The sequence below is a fragment of the Mytilus galloprovincialis genome, chromosome 14 (assembly GCF_965363235.1).
Source record: "Mytilus galloprovincialis chromosome 14, xbMytGall1.hap1.1, whole genome shotgun sequence".
In the NCBI taxonomy this organism is placed as follows: domain Eukaryota; kingdom Metazoa; phylum Mollusca; class Bivalvia; order Mytilida; family Mytilidae; genus Mytilus; species Mytilus galloprovincialis.
This window is the reverse complement of record NC_134851.1, coordinates 7,802,966-7,827,238: the sequence shown is the minus strand read 5'-3', so window position 1 is coordinate 7,827,238 and position 24,273 is coordinate 7,802,966. Positions and strand designations below refer to the sequence as shown.

The window sequence follows — 24,273 nt, the reverse complement described above, 5'->3', positions numbered from 1 at the left end:
CGGTCAGATAGGTGTAATTTGATTTAATGCCGCTTGAAAACCAAAATTTGGATATGATTTGATATTTATGTCACGAATAATGCCGGAATATACACATGGTATAATTTCTAGCTTTGCATAAACACAATAAAAGTTGAAGTGTTTCCTTTAAAAATGCCGTAACGATTTGTTAGACTGTTGTGTGTAAATTATGTCACAAATGACGACGAATATATTTCAATTGTCAACACAAACAACACAAACAAGCTGTCCTATATCTCCAAGATACTACCTAAGAAAATTGTATTAGCTACAGGAGTTGCATACAATAACTTAAAATAACTAGCCTTTAAGTTTGGGTTAAATTGCTTAAATTTGTATGCAAAGAAAAAAAATCACCAATTGACTGATATTTGTTTAGTTATTTCATAAAATATGCTATCATAGATTTTTAGGAGCAATCCCTATGTTCTTTGGAGCGCGGTATAATTATGATTTCACTTTTTGCTAGGACAGATGTCTTTTAAACACTAAGTTTATTCGTCAAATATATGCGACAAAATGTTAATTATTCATTTGAACTGAGAAGTTAAGTATGTTTAATTTTCTTTTCGTGAGAAGAGATTCAGTTTATTCCTATTAGAATGTATATGGTTTTACAAATTACCTAAGCCTGTATCAAATTGTGATTGTACATTTTGACATCCAGCATTTTTGAAGAGACACTTATTTCACAAATGCATATTAAATATAGTTAACTAAGTATTATTAATGTCATATAAAACATTGACTTATGATTTGTGTAATCAATGTGACTAATTATCCACTTACATTATCCAATGTGACTAATTATCCACTTACATAATCTCTTGAATTTATGTCAATATCATGGTCGATTAGCAATCTAACGATTTCAGTTTGCCTGTTCGATGCAGCAATGTGAAGTGCAGTACTACCATCCTGTACAAAGAAATACTAAGCAGTTTTTACATAACATTGAATGCTAAAGATTGCAGCTGATATATAAACTAATCATGACTAAATAGTGTATATTATAATTAAATAAAAATGATAATAATTGCTATACAATTTTCACTTGATGATAAGAGTAAGGTGACAACTTGTGATGGATGTTAAAATCTCGTTAATCGATTAAGAAAAATTCAGGCAAGAAACAGAAACAGTGTATCTTAAAAACAAAAACTAGATCAACAATTACAAATAAAGATATGAAACAAATCATCACCACTTACCAAAAGAAAAGGGTATTCTTATACACCGAAATTACGATAAAAAAGTGAATATTTAAAGTCCAAATATGGAGATTGATTTAATAGGGAATCAACAGGAGCATAAAATCTAGACATATTAGTAACTATCAGTCAGTCTTGACAGTACGAAATGTATATACAATTCTAACAATAACAAACTAGATGAAATACATCAGAAAAGCATTAATTCAAAAGAAAAAATATACACCAAAAAGAGTGATAGCTTATGGACATTCTGTTCAAGATATTCATTTGATTTAGAAGAGACAGTCACTAATTCTATCTTATATTCAACATTTGAATTATTTGAGTCAAACATCGTAAGAAAAAGAACCTATGATCTGCTTGAATTTTGGAAAATTACCTAGTATGAGGTATTGAATGCATAGGTAACCAAAAGACCAAAATTAGGTATGAGTTTATATTTGATGTCACGAATACTGCCAGAATATACACATGGTATAATTTCAAGGTCTACATAAACAAACGAAAAGTTGAAGTGTTTCCTTTAAAAATGTTCTGAACGCCGTTACGATTTGTTGGACCGTTGTAAATTGTGTCACAAGTTACGACGAATATCTTTCAATTGTCAACATGAACAACACAAACAATCCGGTTGTGTGTAAATTGTGTCACAAGTTACGACGAATTTATTTCAACATGAACAACACAAACAAGCCGTGGTATTTCCCCCGAATACTACCTACCTACGACAAACTTATCTGTTACAGGAGTCGCATACAATAACTAACCTTTTAGTTTGGGCTAAATTGCAGAAAATTTGTATTCAAAGATAAAAAAATCATAGATTGACTGATAAGGTTTACTTATTTCATTAAATATGTTATCATAGATATTTAGGAGCAATCCCTTTGTTTCTTATTTCTTGGAATCCGGTATGTTTATGATTTTACTTATTTGCTAGGACACATGGCTTTTAAACCTTCAGTTTATTCGTCTTATTTCTGCAAAGATAGCCAAATTACATCATTTGAACTTTGATGTTTTGAAGGGTCAAGGATACAAAAATTTCAGCAAAAACTTAAACATTTATTTTGACATTTCAAATTTTATTCATTACTGTATTAGTTGTTACTTTATTATATGGTACAAACATTAACCATGAAAATCAATCCGTTTTCGCTCCAGATGTTTTTTTTTTAAATGCACCTTGAAAAATCTCCAAATAATCTCCCTTTGGTTCAAAAATTGCCAGTTTTATGGCATTATAATTGAAACATATTTTTAATTTGTCGGTAACCTATATTTGTTTTATTATTTCTTTCAAATAAGCTGTACTGAACTGAACTATTGTAAATTTTAAGCGATTTATATAAATTAATTTATTTCTTTTTTTTTATATAACCTTTATTTCTCCTTTTAGTTCATAAAAAAAATGGACCTTTACGACAATGTATGCATCTGTCGGAGGCAAATTGTGAGCTTAAATGAACGATGACACCATTTTTTTTTTAATTTCATCTTTCTATTTAGGACATGATAAGGTTCATTTGTAGAAAACTATAGCGAAATCCTATACTTAGGGAAAAAGATGTATACCCGCGAGTCCCCTTAAGTATGTTTATTTTTTTTAAGAATAAACGCAAATAATTCATATTCGAACGTTGACCGTTTTACAGGATTGTCAAATTTTGTATTAGATTGTGGTTGTACATGTTTACGTCCAGCATTACAGAAGAGTCAATAATTTCCTAAATGCTCCTTAAGAGCAGTCAAATAAGTATTAGTCATGTCATATCAAACATTAACATATGATTGGTGAAATCAATGTGAAAAATCATCCACTGAAATTGTTCGGTAAATTTATATTAATACTACGGTCGATTAGCAACCTTCCGATTTCAGCTTTCTCTTTTAATGCAGCAAAGTGAAGTGCCGTACTACCATCCTTATAAAGATATATTAAGCAGTGTTAACATTACATTGAATGCTAAAAGTTGCAGCTGGTATATAACATAACGCATGACAACATAGTGTCGACATATTAATCAAATAACTATACCGGAAAATAATTGCTATCAAATTTTCACATGCTTATAAAAATAAGTTAATAATTTGTGAAAGAAGCTCAAATCTCGTAAATCGATAAAGAAAATTAAGGCAAGAAACAGAAACAGAGTATCTGAAAACCAAAAAGTAAATCAACAATGGAAAATAAAGATAGTCAACAAATCAACGCCACTTACCAAAAAAAGAAATAACAGGTAGTATAGATATACCAAAATGCCAAATAAAATGTGTGAATATCAAATTCTAAATATAAAGAGTAGTTTAGTGATAATTCAACATGAGCATATAATCTAGGCATTTAAGTAAATACAAATCAGTGTTGCCACTCTGAAGTGTATTAACAATTTAAACAATTTCAAGACAAAACCGAATTCATACTTCTAAAGGTAAACCATATCATTTTTCTGCAATGTTTTGGATTGTACATACATATGTTAATTTAGATTAATACCCCCGCCTATTAACAGCCTTGAGATTTCAATGTGTTCGCTCAACGTAGCATCGTGACGTGCAGCACTACCATTCTGTATAATAAGACTGATATCAATGCTATCATAATTGTTAATGATCAAGGATGCAGCTGATATCATCAACTACCTTGAGACAATGTAGTGTCGCATTCATTGTTGCAATTTGACACGGATGACGACAAAACTATGAAATGACTATATTGGTTTATAGTTGCTTTCTTTTTTTTTCTTGCTAATCATAATACGGCGAAATTCTGTTTTTAAATGTTCAGTTACCGTTAATCGATTGAAACAATTTAGGCAACAGCTAGAAACTTTTGTAAAACGAAGATATAAATTAACAATATATAACAAAGATGGAGAAACAAAGAAGTATTTATTTGTTCAACAGTGAACTTATTAATAAAACTTCATCCGTTTTACAATCTGGACCATTTAACGTTCTTAAAACTTCTTAACGGACAATTTCAAATACAATGCAAGAGGGACGAAAGATACCAGAGGGACAGTCAAACTCATAAATCGAAAATAAACTGAAAACACCATGGCTAAAAATGAAAAAGACAAACAGATAAACAATAGTACACATGACACATCATAGAAAACTAAAGAATAAACAACACGAACCCCACCAAAAACTAGGGGTGATCTCAGATGCTCCGGCAGGGTAAGCAGATCCACATGTGGTACCCGTCGTGTTGCTTTTGAGATAACAAATCCGGTAAATAGTCTAATTCGGTAAGTCACATTTATGAAAGGCAAGGGGATTGTAGTTACGCGTAAGGAACATATCCGATATCATTTGTGAAACGGTCATTCCATAACGGTCAACCAACTCGTGATGGCGTCCGTAAATAAAGGCAACAGTAGTATTTAGTAGTAAAATTTACGAAGAGATGATTTAAACTTTACCATTTGGAACTCTTGATTTAATAGCTTCCTTGTGAGCAACAACACTCTATCAAGAAAAACATGATAGGAAATGCAAGTACGGGAATATCGGATCAATTGGGAGATATATACCACCTTGACGGTTACGTGCCATTTTGCATTGTTTACTTTTTTGAATGTGGTGAGGGATTTAAAATTAATACATATATCAGAAAGCATTTACCTTAAAGTACAATGTACGCCAAAAATAGTGATAGCTTATGAAAATCCTGTTCTATATATTCATTTTTTTAAGGAAGACACTGATTCTACCTCATATTCAGAATTGTATTATATGAGTCAAATATCGTAAAAAAGGGATTTATTATCTGCTTGAATTTTAGTAAATTACCTTATATGATGGATTCAATTGATAGGTGACAAGACATGGGAAGGATATAGGGCCAAATAGTGTACCCTGTATTGACAAAAATGAATAAATAGTCTGGAATTTGATAATTATCCTGAATATGACATAACTGCATAATTATTTTGTATACATTTCCGACAATATAGGTGTACTTTGATATTAGACCACAGATAGAACATTATTTGGGTATGAGTTGTTACTGTATTTTACGATTACTGTAAGTGTATACTCATGGTAAAATTTTGAGGTCGGCATAAATAAACGAAAAGTTAGAGTCTTTCTTTTAAAAATGTTCCAGACGCTATCACGATTTGTTGGACCGTTATGGGTAGCTTCCATTTGTAAACATGAACAACACAAAGAAGTCGCGTTATGTTCCTGAAAACTACCTACCTAAGACAAACTTGTCTGTTACAGGAGTTGCATAAAATTACCTAAAATAACTAGCCTTTTATTTTGGGTTAAATTGCTAAAAATGTTTATGCAAAAATAAAAAAAATCCAAACATTGACTGATAATGTTCAGTAAATTCATAAAATATGCTATTATAGATATCTTTGTGTTCTAGGAACAATCCCTGTGTTGCTAATTACTTGCAGTTGGTTATCTTTATGATTTTACTTTTGTGCTGGGACACATTGATTTTAAAACTACAATTTATTCATCAAATATATCAAAGGAAGTTTCATTTCTTTATTGAAACTGTGTTGTAAAACTACGTCAAGAACGTTTGAATAATTTTGTCGTGAAAATAGACCCAATTAATTTATATTCGGAGGTGTAATTTTTTTTATAATTATCGCAGGTAATATATAAACTAACGCATGACTAAATAGTTTGGCATATACGTAGCATGTCGACCCTGTAGCCGATATAATAATCAAATAAATATATCGATTAGTAATTGCTATCGTTTTGTCACTTTATATTAATAAAAAGGTGACAATTTGTGATAAACATTCAAAGATCGTTAATCAGTTGTCAATAACACATCATGCACAAATGTACCCTACGTAATTAAGTTAAGAAGGGGAGGGAGTTCAGTGAAAAAACTATTCGAATTAAAAAAAAATTCTAATCCTACATTGAACTTTTGATATCGTCACTTAATCTAAAGAGAAGACAGTTAAATTAAATATTTCGAGGGGAAAAAAGATCATGTTTTAAAGTCTGAAATGTTGCTATTGCTCAAAAATATAAAATCAATGAATTTTACACGTATACATGTATAAAAGCTAGAAATGAAATTGGATAATCAAGAACACAATCATGTACGCAAATACAGCGAATAAGCTACGTGAATATTGATCAGTTCATTCAAAGTTATAGTTAGTGTGTTCTATTTTCGCAGGTGTGAAATCGAAGGTTTGAATTGACCAATGAAAACGATCGTTTCCTTAATGAGTTAATCTAAAAAAGTTTGTTTGAATAAAAGAAGATGTGGTCACTATAATGTTCATGTATAAGAGACCAAAAATGACACAGAAATGAACAACTATAGGTCACCGTACGGCCTTCAATTATGAGCATAGTCAGCTATAAAAGGCTCCGAAATGACAATGTAAAACAATTCAAACGAGAATTGTTCCTTATAAACTACGACATTGGGGGACAATTTCCTCCGTTAATGGTACGCTTAGCTACTATTATGTGTATGTTTTATAGCATGAAAATAATCAAAAAGGAATGTGATCAGTATTATGATATTTATTACGAGTGGGCTATATCGTCAAGTTTCCCCGTCCAGACCTGAAACGGGGATATTTAAAATTCTTCATATTTTTTTTAGTAAAAGATAGATTTCTTTTCAATTTTTATTTTCCCCCAAAAAATACCTAGCCCCTTTTTTTTAAATATACCCCAAAGACAACCCTTTCAGAGAGTTGGAGAAGGTTGTTAATATACATTATTGTTGATGTATTTTACTGCATTGTTTTTTTCATTCATTATAATCCACGTCTCTTTCTTCAAAACAGTGTCTTATATAGTGATCCTCAAATTTCCCCGTGTCTTTCTTTAAAACTGTGTCTTATATACTGATCCTCAAATTTTCCCGTGTCTTTCTTTAAAGCAGTGTCCTATATACTTATCCTCAAATTTCACCGTCTCTTTCTTTTAAACACTGTTTTAACGGAATAAATGTACTCAATTATGTCGTTATTCTCAAATTGTTAAATTTCATTAGAACAAAACACAGTCATCGTTACGGTTTGAAGTGCAATACGGAATAAATCTATTCAGTTGACATTTATTTCGTCATTCTCTAATTCTAAAAAGAAAACCCTTCAGAGAGTTGAAGAAGTTTGCTAATATATATTATTGTTGATGTATTTGACTTCAAGTATTAGCCTTTCAAAAAGGGCTAGCCGTCTCTTAGCTGATGAAAATTAAAAGTTTTCTTGCTTTGTAGATTAATTCATTTACTAGAACCGCCAAGTGCATCAATCAACAAATTTTACCCCACACGTGAGGTCACACGTTATTTAGTAGTATATATCGTTTAACGTTGTTGTTGACGAAACTCCAGAAGATTCGGCTATTTATAGATTATTAAAAGTTACCTGAACATGCATGATTAATAACCAGGCAAATTCTTATTGCTAAAATAGAGAGGACAAATCCGATACTCTACGGGATTGACGGACATTTACTAAGTTTGGATTGTCCTAATCAATCAATAAACTTTGATTATTCACGTCTCGTAATATCTTCCAATCAGGTAGTAAGAAGCATTCAGACATCGACTGTCCATCGTTCCATTCCTAATATCGTCTCCGAGGAGAAGATAATTATTCATTATAATCCCCGACTCTTTTTTCAAAACAGTGTCTTATATACTGATCCTCAAATTTCCCCGTCTCTTTCTTCAAAACAGTGTCTTATATACTGATCCTCAAATTTCCCCGTGTGTTTCTTCCAAACAGTGTCTTATATACTGATCCTCAAATTTCCCCGTCTCTTTCTTTAAAACACTGTTTTAACGAAATAAATGTACTCAATTGACATTTATTTCGCTATTCTCAAATTGTAAAACGTAATAGAATGACACGCAGTCTTATTTACAATTATATATTATAAAGTTTGAAGTGCATTACGGAATAAATCTATCCAGCTGACATTTATTTCGTTATTATCTAATTCTTAAACTGTAGTAATCATTTTTTTATTCCATCACAACAGGAACTGGTCCATTATTAACAATATTTCAAATTTCAAATTTTACGGGGAAATTTGACGTTATATCCTACAAGTGACCACGACATTGTTAGGATTATAACCTATCGTCAGTATGAAAGAAATCAAAAATGGTTCATATATTCATCCGTATACAAGCGGCACATGTATTTTATTTTATCCATATATTTCTCATTATGCGGTACAAGATAATTGAGTCGCTGTTACATAAAGAACTTGGAATGTTACTTCATACAAAATATCAATATAATGTGTCGACCCCACTATTAGAAGTTAACAAAACATTTATTTGATTCTTTGACCAAAGGTTTGTAAACTATACAAATCCTTGTTTTTACGTTCGTAGTAACATATAGTATATTCCATTGTCGGTCACCTGTGTCAATTCACGTACACACTGACTACATTGCTGTTGTATTTGAATCTTTCGGCCAATGAAATGAGACGTTTCAAGTTGTTTGTTTATGATACGTTAGAATGTTATCAATGAACTATCAAACGCTAAACTTCACTGAATTTGACTGTAACGATAGGAAATGAAAAATCATCTCTTTTATGATAAATTTTATTGTAAAATATGTTTTTCTATAATGCTTTAAATTCATAATAACATTATCTCCGCGTCCTAAAAAAGAGACAATGGAGTCATATTTACTCTAAAACATTGTATACTAGAAGTTTTGATTACATAATGAAGTATGAATGCAAATATATGAAATGTGAAATGTTTATTATATTCTTAAAACTCACCCAGTGAGAGGAGTTTATATTTGCTCCTCGTTCTAAGCACTGTTCTACGTTCTCCTTGTCTCCACGCTTAACAGCAAGTATTAGATCCTGTACCACAAGAAAAATAAATTCATCAATGTTTTATTGAGGATGTATATCACATTTGTAAGAGTCATACCCATGTTTGATATTGACATACTGATTGCTCAATTATCTTCAATTATGAATAATGAACATGAATAATGTACACATCATGAGATAAAAAAAAGAACGTTGAAACTAGAAGAAAGTAAATTACGGATGCATGAAAGAAGCGTTTGCAATTCTCGGGCACCCATATTACTTGATATTTGTCTATGGAACACCACAGATGTCTTATGTGGATGTTAATCATTATATGCAGTCGTTAAAACGGTACATACGGTGGTCAACACATTATATGCAGTGGTCACAACATTAGAAGGAGTGGACACACCAACACATGCAGTCCCAGTAATAGTTTTGGTGTACAGTCATAACATCACATCAATTAAAGGACGGACCTCGATCATAGGTTCATAGTGAACGTCGATTTGAATCTTGCATATTTATGAAATACGGCACTGAATATTGACTAAAGACATTTTAAAAGTAGCATATAACTTTTGGTTGTTCAATATGAAATGAAATCGAGACATACAGTATAGATAAATGTCATTCAATATTTTAGTGGTATTATTCGTTATAGTAAAATTATATTATGCAGTTATTCCTTAAGTTAAACATAACTTTTATTAATGCATTCAATTTTTAGTTACATCATTTCCATTGAATGAACTACCCCTAAATCAGTAAAATACTGTCTGTCCCATCTGCAGACAGAAGCAGGTGTCATCTCTTCGATTTCGATCGAAGTAACTAATTATATGGATTCTATAACTGTTTCATTTTGTTTTCTGGAATATTCAATTACGATTGCAAATTATGCCTTAACCAATGCATATAATGCTTTGACCATTGCATATAGCAATGATATACAGCATAAAGCAGCCGTTGCGTATTATTGTTGTCATGGGTGAAATTCTTTTGATTGATAGCATCCTCAACTTGGTACACTCTCCCCATTGGAAAGGTTCATAATAAGTAGACATATAATTCCAATCTAGTGCGTACACACTTAAACTATATATGATATATAAATTATGATTTCAACGGTTTTCGTTGTATCGTATTTATTATATAGTCTAACCGACTAAAATGTATGTCTGTAATGACGAAACCATCTGTTAATATTTTAAACCATCATAAAAATATGCTAGCTCTGCACCTGAAAAACAAGTCTAAACAAGTCTAAATTGAAAACAACGTTCAAATCTATGATTGCATTGGATACAAATCGCAATTTTTCTACGTGTGCATGCAAAACAAATTTCTTGGTAGTATGGTCTAAATATAGCACAAACAACGTTTTCCAAAAGACCAAGACAGCGAAAGGGTATATTTTAACATGTATTAGTTTCGAACACCACTAGATATTTGTTTTACCTGGCTAATTTGTTTCCTTCTTTCTTCTGAGCTCATTGTGAAAATTCTGTAAATAAAGCTGATATCAATGTACTTTAAAATTACCATTTATTAATGCGTTATGCTTTTCTCTATTTCATCAATAGAATATGAATAAATAAAAAAATGTAGTGATACATCACAAAAAAAAAATTGAATAAATGATTATAATTCACTGATGATTACTAACTATAAATGATAAAAATAGACGCGATCATTTTAATTTGAATTACTGTTAGATATGAAGTAGACGAATGTAAAATCATGTGACAGCATACCTGGTCATTTATAAGAAAACCCAACACTAATTGAATAAACGATACAATAAGATATGGAGACGACAGATAACAGTTTAGTTAAAATTTAAAAAAATCTGTCAACGGTCCTTGTTGTACTGCGTTCAATGTTACACATATGCAATACAGCATACCGTGAGAGTTGGCGTCCAGTGGCATGTGGTTTGGTTAAATGTTAGTTTGCATTTTTTTTTTTCATTTGTTAATTGATTAATTGTTCAAAGATCAATTATATAATTTAGGGTAAGGAAATCAACACTTCAAATGAATATAACATTTGCAATATTATTGTTTTTAAAGACAAATGCATTATCAGATGGTTAAGGATATCATTTCGTATTCCAATTTTTTTAAATAACCTGCATAAAAGTAAACTCATCACATATTGTTTCGTGTAAACATAAGATATTTGTATTCTGGCTTAATCACGAAAAGATCTTCAAAACCTTGCTTTAAATTATATATAGTCTGGCAAGCTACTTTAACAAATATTTTCAATAAATAAAATGTCTTATAGTTTATCAATATTTTGCAGCAAGTTTTAATATATTAAAAAGTGCTTGGCCTCTCACTAATACTGCCGCTTTTTGTTAAACAGGATAATCACACATCACCAAATTATGTTTTAAAGTGTTATTTCTGTTTGTTTTATATGCATGATCAAAAATACTTCGACCGACAAACTATAACAGTTGATATAGCTTTGTGTAGTAGCGATGATATATTGACTCACTTTTGTTTTCTTTTTAAGTTTGTGATCACTCTTATGTTACCTGCAATGTGCAGATTTAACATTATTTGATTTACACTTACGATTACCATGATCAGTCTAGATAGACAGAAGGTGGATTAGTCCAAGAGGATATCAACAGTTCATTGGCTATTATTGTAGTACTTTGGTTCTGTTATGACATGAAAGCACATTGTTTGATTGTAGTTTACTGTTTTAAAATTTTTAAACATTTAAAATAGAAGAACAGATCTCCCTAAATCAATAATTTGGCTTTTTGTCCTTATTTGCTTAAACGTATGTAACTTTATGTTTTATAGATAGGAAACAACCAGAACGTAGCACTGCCAACATTATTCACAAAATACAATGTATGTAGGACTCAGATCAACGTCCGGTCTCTCATCGACGTCCGTTTCTCAAATCGACGTTCAAATCTAACGTCGTAATACAATAACATTCAAAATCGACGGCCACTATGTCCTCTAATCGACATAAATTTTTGATATTCTGAAGTTGATGTTCATTTATTTTTACTTCTCTACTCGATGTCCGTTTGTAGGAAATTGACGCCATAACATCACATCTTTTTAACAATGGTTTAATCGGAAAGACACTATTGCCATGGGTATCATAGGGCATATGTATTAACAGTGTACACAAAGGTAAGAAATTTCTCAACTAGAACATGTGATCAACATGCTGGAGGTCCTTGTTGACATTATCTTATTTTTTTATTTGAAGGTAGTCTTTTTAGACCAAATGTTAGCCTTCCATTATGAATGAACAGTGTACATCTTCTGACAAAACTCTTTCTTCAGCCAATTGTCCAAAGCTAGATCAAAGAAGACAGATCATTAATTTTACATTCAGCTATATTGATGATTTGCCGTCCATTACCTATCGACACTTTTCTGATTTGGCTTTATAAGTATGTACCTCAGATTTAGAAATCAAATAAAACCCAACAGTAACCTCAATACCCGAATATATGACAAGCGAGACAATTTTAATTTTGACTAATATATTTTCCCAACCTTAGCAGCAGTATACCAATTTCAGTTGCATATCGGTCATTCATTTCCAAACAAATACGATATTCAAAAGCTTGCAGCTACCATTTAGATTTAATAAACGTCAAGAGTGTCTGAGCAGAAAGTGTATTTACCAGGGTAATATCAATGAACGTGTTGTGTCCTTTACAAAAACATGTTGACCACTGTATTTAAATTGTTTAACATATTACGTAATGATTGCCATCCTACGACTACCATGAATTATATCTGTATCATTATGATGGTCAGTGTATGTAAAGTGCGGATCCTATCATTTTTACTGTATATGCCATAAATTTCTGATGTATAATGATAAATAAACAGACGATTTGTTTTTTTGATTTTTTAAGAAAATTAAGAAAATTAGTTAAAATGTATATGTTTAGAAATAAATAATACTAGTGAGACAATGTAAGAGGTACGAACGGGGTTTGATCGCGCCTAAAGCCATCAAGCTGTGAAATATATACCGAAATAGGTGAATATGACATTTCACGAACAGATCGTTCAGGTGATTTAAAACTAGCAGGTAAGATGTTGTTGCAGAAAAATATCCATTTCAACACAATTATTAAAGTTGTAAACGTAGAATAGGTTTTGTCATTCAGTTGTTCATATTGAACTAAATTCCACTATGATGCTTTCTTTATGCGAGTCATGTTTTTTGTCGAATAATGATACTATATATGAATTATATATTTTTTTATCTGTTAAAGTCTTAATTTAGCCGACTGGCTCAAACAATAGATAAAGTAAGAGAAGTATTTGATAAAGTTTAACTTGTGGAGGAAAGTTTGATTGAACACTTTAATAAATTCAAAAGAAATAGTTTTTATGTCAAATGTATTTCATTTAATTTCTTATAAATCGTAGGGATCTTTATCCTTGGTTTTATTTATCCATTTCCAATACACTTCACCACTAATTACGTACATCTTGATAAATATTAAACCGTTAGTTTTCCCGTTTAAAAGTTATACAGTGGGCTCTTTATAACTTGCTGTTCGGTGTGAGCCAAGACTATATGTTGAAGACCTATGTTGACCTATAATGGTCTACTTTTATAAATTTGGACTCGGATGAAGACTTTTCTCATTGTCACATATGACAGCTTCTTATATCTATCTATGGCTCAAACCGAAAGGGAATTGGATAAAAAGGGATAAAAAAAAACACACGCTAACTGACTTTTCTAATATATATTGGACTAAATATAGTGTAATTTTCCTAAACGGTTACTCTGATAGTCGTTCGACCGATTAAGCGGTAAACTGGTAGTTTAAGTTAATTTTTGAGAGCCTTACCTGTAGTACACTACAAATGTTCATTTTCACCATACGATGATTTAAAAAACAAATAAAGAATGGACATGTGGAATTTGTCAAAGAGACCAAACCTCCAAATTCAACAAATATGTTGTCAATTAAAAAGTCCAGCATGGCAGTGATATCCTCGTCGGTATTTTTTCTCTTTGACTCTGTATGATTTTGTAAGCTGAATTCCAGCCCAAAAATAGATATTTAAAACTTCTAGTGCCCTTTTTGTTAAAGAAACATAACCTGACGAGTTCTTTCAGTCGAGCTTTACGGTTAGTATGTGAACTAGTGGTATAAAGAGTTGAAAAATCAAAGGTTTAAATGATTGAGATTGTCAATTCACCAATAACTCTTTTGATTTTTTCAGTATCCACATCTGGTTAACACCACTTCTTGAATATGTCGTTTCGGAATATTTCTGAAGTATTTCTTTGACTGCAGTGAGTATGGCAGTAAGAACTTTAGAAAGGGGTGTAGTGGAACACTTGGAAGAACCTGTAATATACATTTCCTTATACATGGTATAAGGATTCTTGTGAAGCTAAGGAATCCAATATAAGGATGGAAGATCCTGGTCTTCATCCTTTGGATTAACACCAAAGGAGATTAGAACTGATCTGTGGCTTTCCAGAATCTCCTGCTTCGTAAGCGTACTTAGTGTATATGTAGGATTTCCAAGTGTGTTATTTATCCCCAGTTTCTTAATCAAGCAGTCAATGTAGTGTTTCTTGCAAGCAAAAGCAATATTGTTTGAGGCTTTGTCAGCTAGAACGACAACATATTTGTCATTGAGGTAAGACAACTCCTCTATGACCTGAGGGTCTTTAAAGATGGAAAGATTTTTGGTGCTTATTGACCCTTTAAGCTTACTTACTCTTATCTGAATCAATGTCATAACTGATTTTACCCACTCTGAAAGAGTGTCAACCTCAACCTTTTTCTCTTTTTGCCCAGTCTTTCGCATTACCATCAACAGAATCAATTAGTAGTTTGAAGTTCTGCTTCCAATTGATTGACTGTGGCTCTCTATATTTCGGACCCTTGGACAAAGATTGTCTCAACTTGTAGTTATTGACTATGTTTAGGTCTCCAGAAATTACATGGCCAGCTGGATTATACATGAAATGGGAATGTGAACAGGCACATCAGGTGGTTTAGCTTTGCAGTCATCAATATTTAGATTCTGCAACACTTTTTTGTGATTTTTTTTTTAGATGCAACAGGGTTGGTGTAGGAATACGATACTATAGAACAAAATTGATTCTTAAAGTAAGAAGGAATGTTGCTTTTTACTCTTTTATGGTGAAGAATATTACTTATATTTATAGCATCAATACCCTTGTTTGTGAACTTCAAATTGAAGAATGAACGTGTTGGCAGTTCCTCCAAATGTTCAAAAACGGGTCTGAATAATCTATGGTTCGCAATATCCATCACCATGGCAACTATTTAATACTTCGTAGATCGACTATCTGTAGTGTGGCATTCTTCACACGCTTTCAATAGAAAGTCCAGTCTAGAAAGCGGAAGTGAATACAGTTTTGAGCGAATGTGATGAATTCCAAGAGGTTTATTGATATTTTTTCGGCAAGGCCATCTATAGAACCATCATGCATATCAGGTGGATTATAGCGACGATGTCCATGGCTGCTCGGCCGACGAAGAGACCTATTGAAAAAATCCATCACATTCACTGAACTACAGATAGGGTTACTCAAGTTACCTACAGTATCTATTTTGTCATTACATCCATAAGGTGCTGCAGTACCTAATTCTCTGATCCAGTACTTTTCTCTGTGTCTGCGAAACGGTGTACTTAATGTTGGATTATTGGTGTGGTGATAATCTTTTTCAAAAATGCAAACTTTAATGGAATAACCTGAATGGTCAATTTGATTGAAATGTTGGTAAACGATTTATTGGTTATGAATATCGTTCACTCTTGACATAGGTCAATTCATTCGGGTGTTGAATCTGCTCTTATCATACATATATCAAACCACACAAAGTACACTCAATGGTACTAAAGTCATCAATTAAGTTTTTTCATTTGTTGCAAGTCCATTTATCACATAAATCTACAATAAAAATTCCCCGCATCTTCAAAAATGAATGATTGTACTAATAGTGATAAGTCATCGCATCTATAGTTAAAATGTCAGGAATCGAAACGGTATTTGGGAGGCCATTTAGTTTACCTCAGTTAAGGATATACTCCTGAATACATATGACTCATCAATGACACTCTCATCAACAGTTAAAAGACCAAATTTGATAAGAAAAGAGAATTTGAGAAGGATTATCGCACACACGGTAGGTTTCATATGTATGTCAAGGGGTAGACATTTGTTTGTATTTAAAGAACTCAACAGGTTGTAAAATGGACATTAATATGGAGTGTACATTTCTGAATTTGCCCGACTTGCTTCCATTTTCAATTTTATATTGGCTATCTAGTGGCGTGATATCTTCATTACTAAAGCAGTTAGTATAGTATGCATACATATATTATTAATTAAAAAAATCGGTATGTTTTCAATCTGTTAAAGGAATATAGACTATAATTATTAAAAGGGGATGTTTTGTTCTACAACTCTTGTTTTGACTTATTAGACTTATTAATCTCGGCTAAAGTTATATATCGCTGTTGGATTGTGCGTCTGTTATTGTTAAGATAAATATAATTCTCGTCATATTTTAGCTTGATGCAAAGCTAATATGTTGTTTTCTCTGATATAAGATGTCCTATTAATTGGACGACTTACTGTTGAATTGATCTGTTAAAAGTGCGAAAAAAATTAGTTTTGCACAATGGATTTCCAGCTTTCAAATGCACATGCGATAACATATTAATTAAGTTATATCTGTTTTTCTCTCTACATATTAAGTTGTAAGTTTGAGCGTCCAAATAATCGATTTGGTTGAATTTAATTGGTTAAACGTATCTAAATTGTCTTTCAATTTGTTCATACTGCTGTGGCAGGTCTGCCAGTCCCTTAGGTTCTGACCACTTTAGTAAAACAGCCAATGGTGAAGCTGACATAATTATATAGCTAATTTAGCTTTTAAATCTCCTTTTAATGTACTTATTTGACAGTGTTGTTCCAATTCCCATCGCCTATATAAGTCCGTATAGTATATTTGCTTCAATGTTTGATTTAAAAAAAATCCTTTTGAACGCAACACATGTATGAAGTGGTTTTTTTTTCATCATTTTCAATAAAAATGTTTTATGCTTTAAATTGGCCATTACTACCATTTCTTAAATAGGGAAAGATTCTAGAAGGACAGTCAAACTAATAAATCGAAAATAATGTGACAACGCCTGGCTAAAAACTAAAAGAGACTAACAGACAAACAACAGAACACATGACAACATAGAAAACTAAGGAATAAGCAATTAGAACCCCTTCAAAAACTAGTGGTGATCTTGGGTGCTCCGGAAGGGAAAGCAGATCCTGCTCCACATGTGGCACCCGTCGTTTTGTTTATGTTATAACAAATCCGGTAAATAGTTTAATTCGGTAGGTTATATTCATGAAAGGGAAGCGAATCGTAGTTACGACGCAAGGAACATATCCGATATCATTTGTGTTTACATGCACTACGCATGCTTCAAATGCGTTGTTGTATTTCAGTTTTAAAGTAAGCGCAGGATACAAACTTATACATGTACTATATGACGTATGTTTTATTTCATAAAACAGTTGATACATTCATGTATACCACGATTATTCAACTGAATCGTGTATATCTAACAGCTATGATAATTACATATATGATGTTTACTAATCATTTGTGTAATCATTATCAGAAATATGAAAAAAAGATATCCCTTTACAAATTTATTATGTATTAGTTTCGAACACCATAAGTTATTTTTATACCTGGCAAAGCTTTTTCCTTTTATCTTCTGAGCTCATTGAGAAAGTTCTGTAAATAAAGAAATAAAGCTGATATCAATGTATTTTGAAATTATCATCCATACAAGTGTTGAACTTTCCAATTATTTCACCAACAAAATATAAATAGATGAATGAAATAAAGTTATACATAAAATAAAATGATTAAATAAATGATTCTTATCCCTTTATGATTACTAACTATAATCGCTACATACTTTGTGACCTGGATGGAGAGTTGTTTCATTTGCACTCATATCACATCTTCGTATTTATATTTATCGCATATGTCAAACAATACGTGACGGTGACCGTAAAATCAGATACGTATCGAATTCAGCCATTCTTCTCCGAAAAGCTGTTGCAGAAGTCTTTGTGAACGAAGCGCACCCCCTTAAATGAAGTTCGTGTAGAGTGAACAAGCACAAATGTAACATATGAAATGATATTTGTAATCGTAATACGATGGGATAAATTGTTTGTTTATGTTATCGTTGCTGTTATTGCCGCTGAGAAATGGGTATTATATGTGTGAATGTCAAGAAAACAATCAAGATAGTAGGGAAATCTGACAGTATCCATACACTCAAATGCATTTTAATACTTCAGATGCAAGCACTGACTTAAATATTGGTTATGGAGTTTCAGTATCTGTATAACATGTATAAATAAGACATGTAAGAGTGATACAAGTAAGAAGTTTAGCTAGCTATACGACCAGGTTTGGTCCACCATTTTCTACATTGAAAAAGCCGATGGCAAGTTTCGAATTTGACAGTTGATGTCCATTTTATTGATATGTTTGGGCTTTTAATGTTTCTATTATATAACGGACTGTCCGTTTATAATCTTTCTCGGAGCTCGCTATTTTAGTTACGTTCCTTTTTTCAAGATGATTTGTTTTCTATTTGTCTTCGCGAAGCTTGTGTATTAATTCTGAGTTTACGAGTCTGCTAGTTGGAATGCATGACTATTAATTGAGGAATATTGGTGTTGAAATGTTAGTCATAAATATAAGACAAATGTTGTCAATCAAAATGGACCGCATATTGATCATATCATTCTCGTTTTGTTTTGGATTTTATAATCAAGGTTGTTCTTCACAAAGTAGGATTTATCATAACCTCAAATAAATCGAATCAACAGCTTTTTACTAAATACTCTGTTTAATGAGACGATGCATTTGATCTTTTAAACGATTATAGAATATTTTTAACTCGAATCATTCTTAGATTAAAGAGTAAAGAAGCATTAGGTTGATTAAATTGCCTGTGTTTGTAAATTATATCATTTATATTTGGCAAAACCAGCTGCATACTGGATGATGACGATATAATGTATAACCTGTCACGTAGTTCATCAAAGTTCATTTATTTTGTTACCTTCATGTGTTTTCTGAGTCGCAAATTAAAATGACACAAAGCTTAATTAAAGGTTTAAAGTTTACTAAACCATTACATCAAATTTAAGAAAAATACGTACCTCAGCACGAAATCAAATCACACATGATCAAGCATTTTTAATGTTCTTATCATATGACACAGTTACATTAAAATCCATTTATTTCGGCAATCAATCAGTCAAAGATAGGTGTGTACATGTTGAAAAAGAAATCTTTCGTCGAAACTAGTCAGAAGAATTTGTTAAATTTGATTTAAAAGTATTCACTTTTGTAATAATACAAACAGAAAACAAAGGTTACTTCCTGTTGAAACGATCCAATATTTTAAATAATGGCTGAATATTTTAAGTTTGTATATCCTATGAGATATGATAAGATCCTCTGTCTATCTCAGTTTTCATGTTATTTAATACATTTTTTAAAAAGGTGAATTTAGTCAAAAGTATGACCAGATTTCATTAAAAGGAGAAGAAATACTGAAGCAATATATTAATGAATAAGTTTTGAAAAACACTTTTCAATTCATATTATACATTTGTTTTTAAAGAAACCCATCTTGTTAAAACATGTATTCTTCATCAAAAGACATCTACTTAAAAGTTTGCTTAGTTAATATATCATATGAGATATCATAACATATTTGTCTGTCTCGGTTTTCATTTAATTTGAAGTAATTTAGTACACGCTTTTATATGTTTCTTTTGGGAAATATTTGAGAAAAAAATCTAAACTTTTGCATGTTTAATACATTTTAGGTAAACATCTAGAATAAAAAATACACGAGCATACATTTTTGATATAAAAACAAAAGCATTTTCAATATCTTTTAAACTATATTAAATTTGCGGTTTTGTGATATGTGCGTGTAGTTTGAATAACGTCGTCAATATTGTTAGAAAGAAGCAATCAAAAAAGGATTAAGAACCTTAAACTACATATACGGAGCTACATGTTTATATGAGATCATGACGGGTGAACGTATGATGTAACTGTGAAATAGCCATTGTCATTGTCAAGTTATTTTATGCATCGTTGATTTTATAACCTTTTGATTATTGGCACGTGCCATCGAACTTAATCTTTATAGACAGAATATTAACGCACACATACGTCACATATACTATTTTATGTAAAACATGTATAATTTTAAAAAATTGTTGCAATGCGGTAACGATAATTCAAATATGAGGGGTATGGGTTGAGGAAGGGATGTTTAGAGAGAGAGGGGTTGGAAATTAATTTCAAAATTGAAAAAAAACAAAGCCTGATTTTTCAAGGTTATTGGAATGTTACCTTATGAAGTAATTTCATGCAACTGCAAAACAGTTCATCTGGTAACGGATGATTATTTTCTCAATTGTATCTGTATGAACGTTTTTCTCAATTAATAATCGATTATTGTAGTTGACAACATATTCTGTGTATTGTGTTTATTACTTTTGTTAACAGAAACTAAATATAACTATTCATCTATATACTAAGTTTGTTAAACATTATGCATCTAATTTAATTATTGTACTGTTATAATGTTTTGTATTCTTGTCTTTCTTTATTGCATATGTGCTTTGTATGTATGCCATTTTGTTTTTCTTTGAAGGCATATTTTTTTTTATTGTTTTTAAGTTCACAACACCAGCAGGACAATGTTGACTGATGTATCCCTATTTGTGTCCTGTTAACCTATTATGTATATTGGTTTGTTCACACATCGTTGTCGTATGCTGTTATTTCATGAAACTGCCAGACAAGTGATATGTATGGCTAGCTATAAAATCAAAATATTCCTTGGAATTCGATATTTGGATTGTTTTACTTTCAACAAGAGGCCATCGGCGTGACAGCAAACTAGATTTTTCTAACATTTATGTTATGTCCTGGTTTTGCAATATCACAAAGATCTAAACTCCAGACAATAATAAGCTTGACCACCATTTGCCATAAGTAACATTATATGATATTATTTAAGCTGTGTTTGAATGGTTCATGAGTTAAATAAAGGACAAAACTGGAAATGCCATTTTTCAATCTTTGAATAAAAACATAACTCCTAAATGATGAGAGTAAATATCGTCAATATTAAACAATATATCCATTTTGTCATAACAATCAACATATTCAAATTTAAAAACTTTGGTCGATCTGTCCCTGGGTAAATGCATAGACACCTGTTTAGGAGCCCCCATCCACCATGCATACCTAAATCAATTATCGAATTTCCTTCGGACATCCAGTTTAAAATACAATACTTTTTGTAGTAAAACACAAATTAATCACACATGAATATGCTTGAAATCAGAATTATAAATCTCCTTAAAATTTAAATAGGTAAATTTCTCCCCTCATATACGTGATAAGTATTTGTAAATAATTGATGAAAATATTTGAGGCAGATGTGTAATGCTATGATTTTTATCTTTTAATTCGAGCTTTCATTTATTTCTGTTATCTTCTTTGTTTTTGGTTCTCAATAAGATACATTTACACTGCTACAATGTCTTGACACTAAGGCCGTGTTCACATTGACATAAACTCGGTGTTGTGTTAGTGTAAATCACACGTAAACTACACACAATTACATTCCCATTGATAAATCTCAATGTTTACATGTAGTTTAAATTATGTTTTGTCTACAAGCAGTCGATAGTCAATGTTGGCCTTGTGTAGGTTAAGTATACACAAAATTAGGCATATATAACTTTATAATTACCAAGTATTTTTCAGGAAGAAACGAATTTTGATTAAATTGATATTTATTACAATTATTAATGAAGTTCTTTACAGAAATATTTGCTAAATTTGATATATTTATTTGTTTAAAAAAAACCTTTATGTAGATTCAAATCATTGCCGAACACTTAATTCATTTGAAAATATCTTCGCGATTCGACTAGACGTACACGGAGATATTTACCACTGGTCTTTACTCAAACAACGATTTACTCATAAATGAATTCCTAGAAAAAGTGTGAGGTAAATTGTATTGTGTGTCAAGTATCTCAGATCCGTTAAAATACACTTAGAAATAAAAAAAAAAAAAAACATTCACATCTCTCTTTGCTAAATACTCCTTGGGACAAAAATACAATTTGAAATAAACAGAAAAGATAAAAATGTAGTGATCCTTTTAACATCTCAATACTTTTTCTTTGTCTGTTAGCACACTGCTTCAGCCTACGTTTTAAAATGCGTAATCGAGACATCTTTAGTATTGTCAAACTATTGCAAATCATCAAATTGTCTTTCATAAGGGAGAAACCACTTAACTTAAAAAAAAGGGGATGTATATTTTTGTTTCAGCATTTTTTTTCGCGCGAACGTTTTTATTCAGTATTTTTCGATACCAGGAATCAAATATCTATTTTCAATATTTATCACTGTAATGTTTGGGGAAACTTTGGATTCAGAATAAATTTTTTATCATCTCTATGACCAATGATGACCATAATTTGTATTTTGTTAAATCGGGGATCGGAATATTTCTCAGAAGAAATCCATCCCCCCTTTTTGAAGTCAATTGGTCGTTCCCCAACTGCTAGAAAAGTTGTCCGAAAAATTTGCATTTGGTTCGACATAATGAACATTGAAATGAAAAATATACATCCCCCGTTTTCGTTCCCCAACTGCTAGAAAAGTTGTCCGAAAAATTTGCATTCGGTTCGCCATAATGAACATTGAAATGACCTATAGTTTACAAGTGTGAACAAATCTTATGTACAGGTAATTAAAAAAGGATTATAGATGTTTACTGTACATATCGTTTGATGTGAACACGGCCTACCACATACAACACACTGTTTAATGAGACGATGTATTTGATCTTTTGATTGAGCATGAGGGCATCTTACAATACTTTCTGTTTTAAAAGTAAAATAATGTTGATTTAATTCCTTGTGTTAACTTGTTGATGTGATTATCTTAAAGATAAAATTTTACATTTCTAATGTTATCACATTATTTGTCTTTGGCATAACCAGCGACATATTGGATGACGACGATGAAAAGGGAAATCCTTAGCCTGTCACGAAGTTCGTGGAAATTTATCTTATTTCAATTCCGCTTACGTGCATGTGTTGTCTTTGTTCACATTGACTCGCGTGAGGATTAAAATCACACAAAGCATAATTAAATAATTGTTTTGAAACTTAACAAAAATACGTACCTCAGTTTAAAATCACATCATAAATGATCGGCCATCTTTGATTTTCTTTCCGTACGTTTTTGTTAAAAATAAATCTTCACAACTAGTTACACAACATTCGTAGATTTAATTTAAAGGTATTTATTATTGTAATGAAATATAAAAGTAGGTAACCGTCTGTTTAAACGATCCAACAATTTTACACAATGGCCAACTAGCATGACTAGTGAGCAGATGAAAAAGGATTTAAATAGTATATGTTATTTAGTACATTTTTTAAAAAGGTGAATTTAGTTTAAAGTATGACCAGTTTTTCATTGAAGGGAGAAAAAATACTTTATAAATATAAATGGATAAGTCTTGAAAAATAATTTTCACTTCATATTGTACTTTTGTTTTTATAGAAGTTCATGATGTTAAAAAGCATTTATCTTTTATCAAAAGACACCTACTTAAAAGTATGCTAAGTTAATATATCCTATGAGATATGGTAACATATTTTGTTTGTCTCGGTCTCGGTCTTCATCTAATTCGATATAATTTAGTACACTCGCTTTTATATGAATTTTGGACAAACTCTTCACTTGTGGTAATACTACGTGTGGTGAAAAAAGATACTAAATATATTCAAAGTATAGTTTACAAAATCAATTATATCTGGCAAATTCAATTAGACGTGTAGCTACACTCAACACATCTAAATGGTAACACGAACAAATTAAATATCACTGGAAAGAATAGCGTACCAACTCCACCATCAACACCAAAATCGACTTAGAAATAAACATGACACTGAAATAAAACCATTTACCCATAATGTCCAGAAAGAAAGTTGTTAAAGTACAATATATCATATTTTACTATAAATCATTACTATAATACTCCTCCGCTGATTTAAAAAAAAATCAATAATTGGT

General features: G+C 31.2%; 1 long non-coding RNA gene across 1 annotated transcript; it reads right to left on the bottom strand.

Moving 5' to 3' along the window:
* Positions 1 to 8,996: 8,996 nt before the first annotated feature.
* Positions 8,997 to 23,526, bottom strand: LOC143058562 (uncharacterized). Its single transcript, XR_012973119.1, has 4 exons — positions 23,378 to 23,526; positions 17,802 to 17,847; positions 10,500 to 10,545; positions 8,997 to 9,083 (listed from the first exon to the last, which is right to left on the bottom strand). It is a non-coding gene; the product is annotated as an uncharacterized LOC143058562 (long non-coding RNA).
* Positions 23,527 to 24,273: the final 747 nt, after the last annotated feature.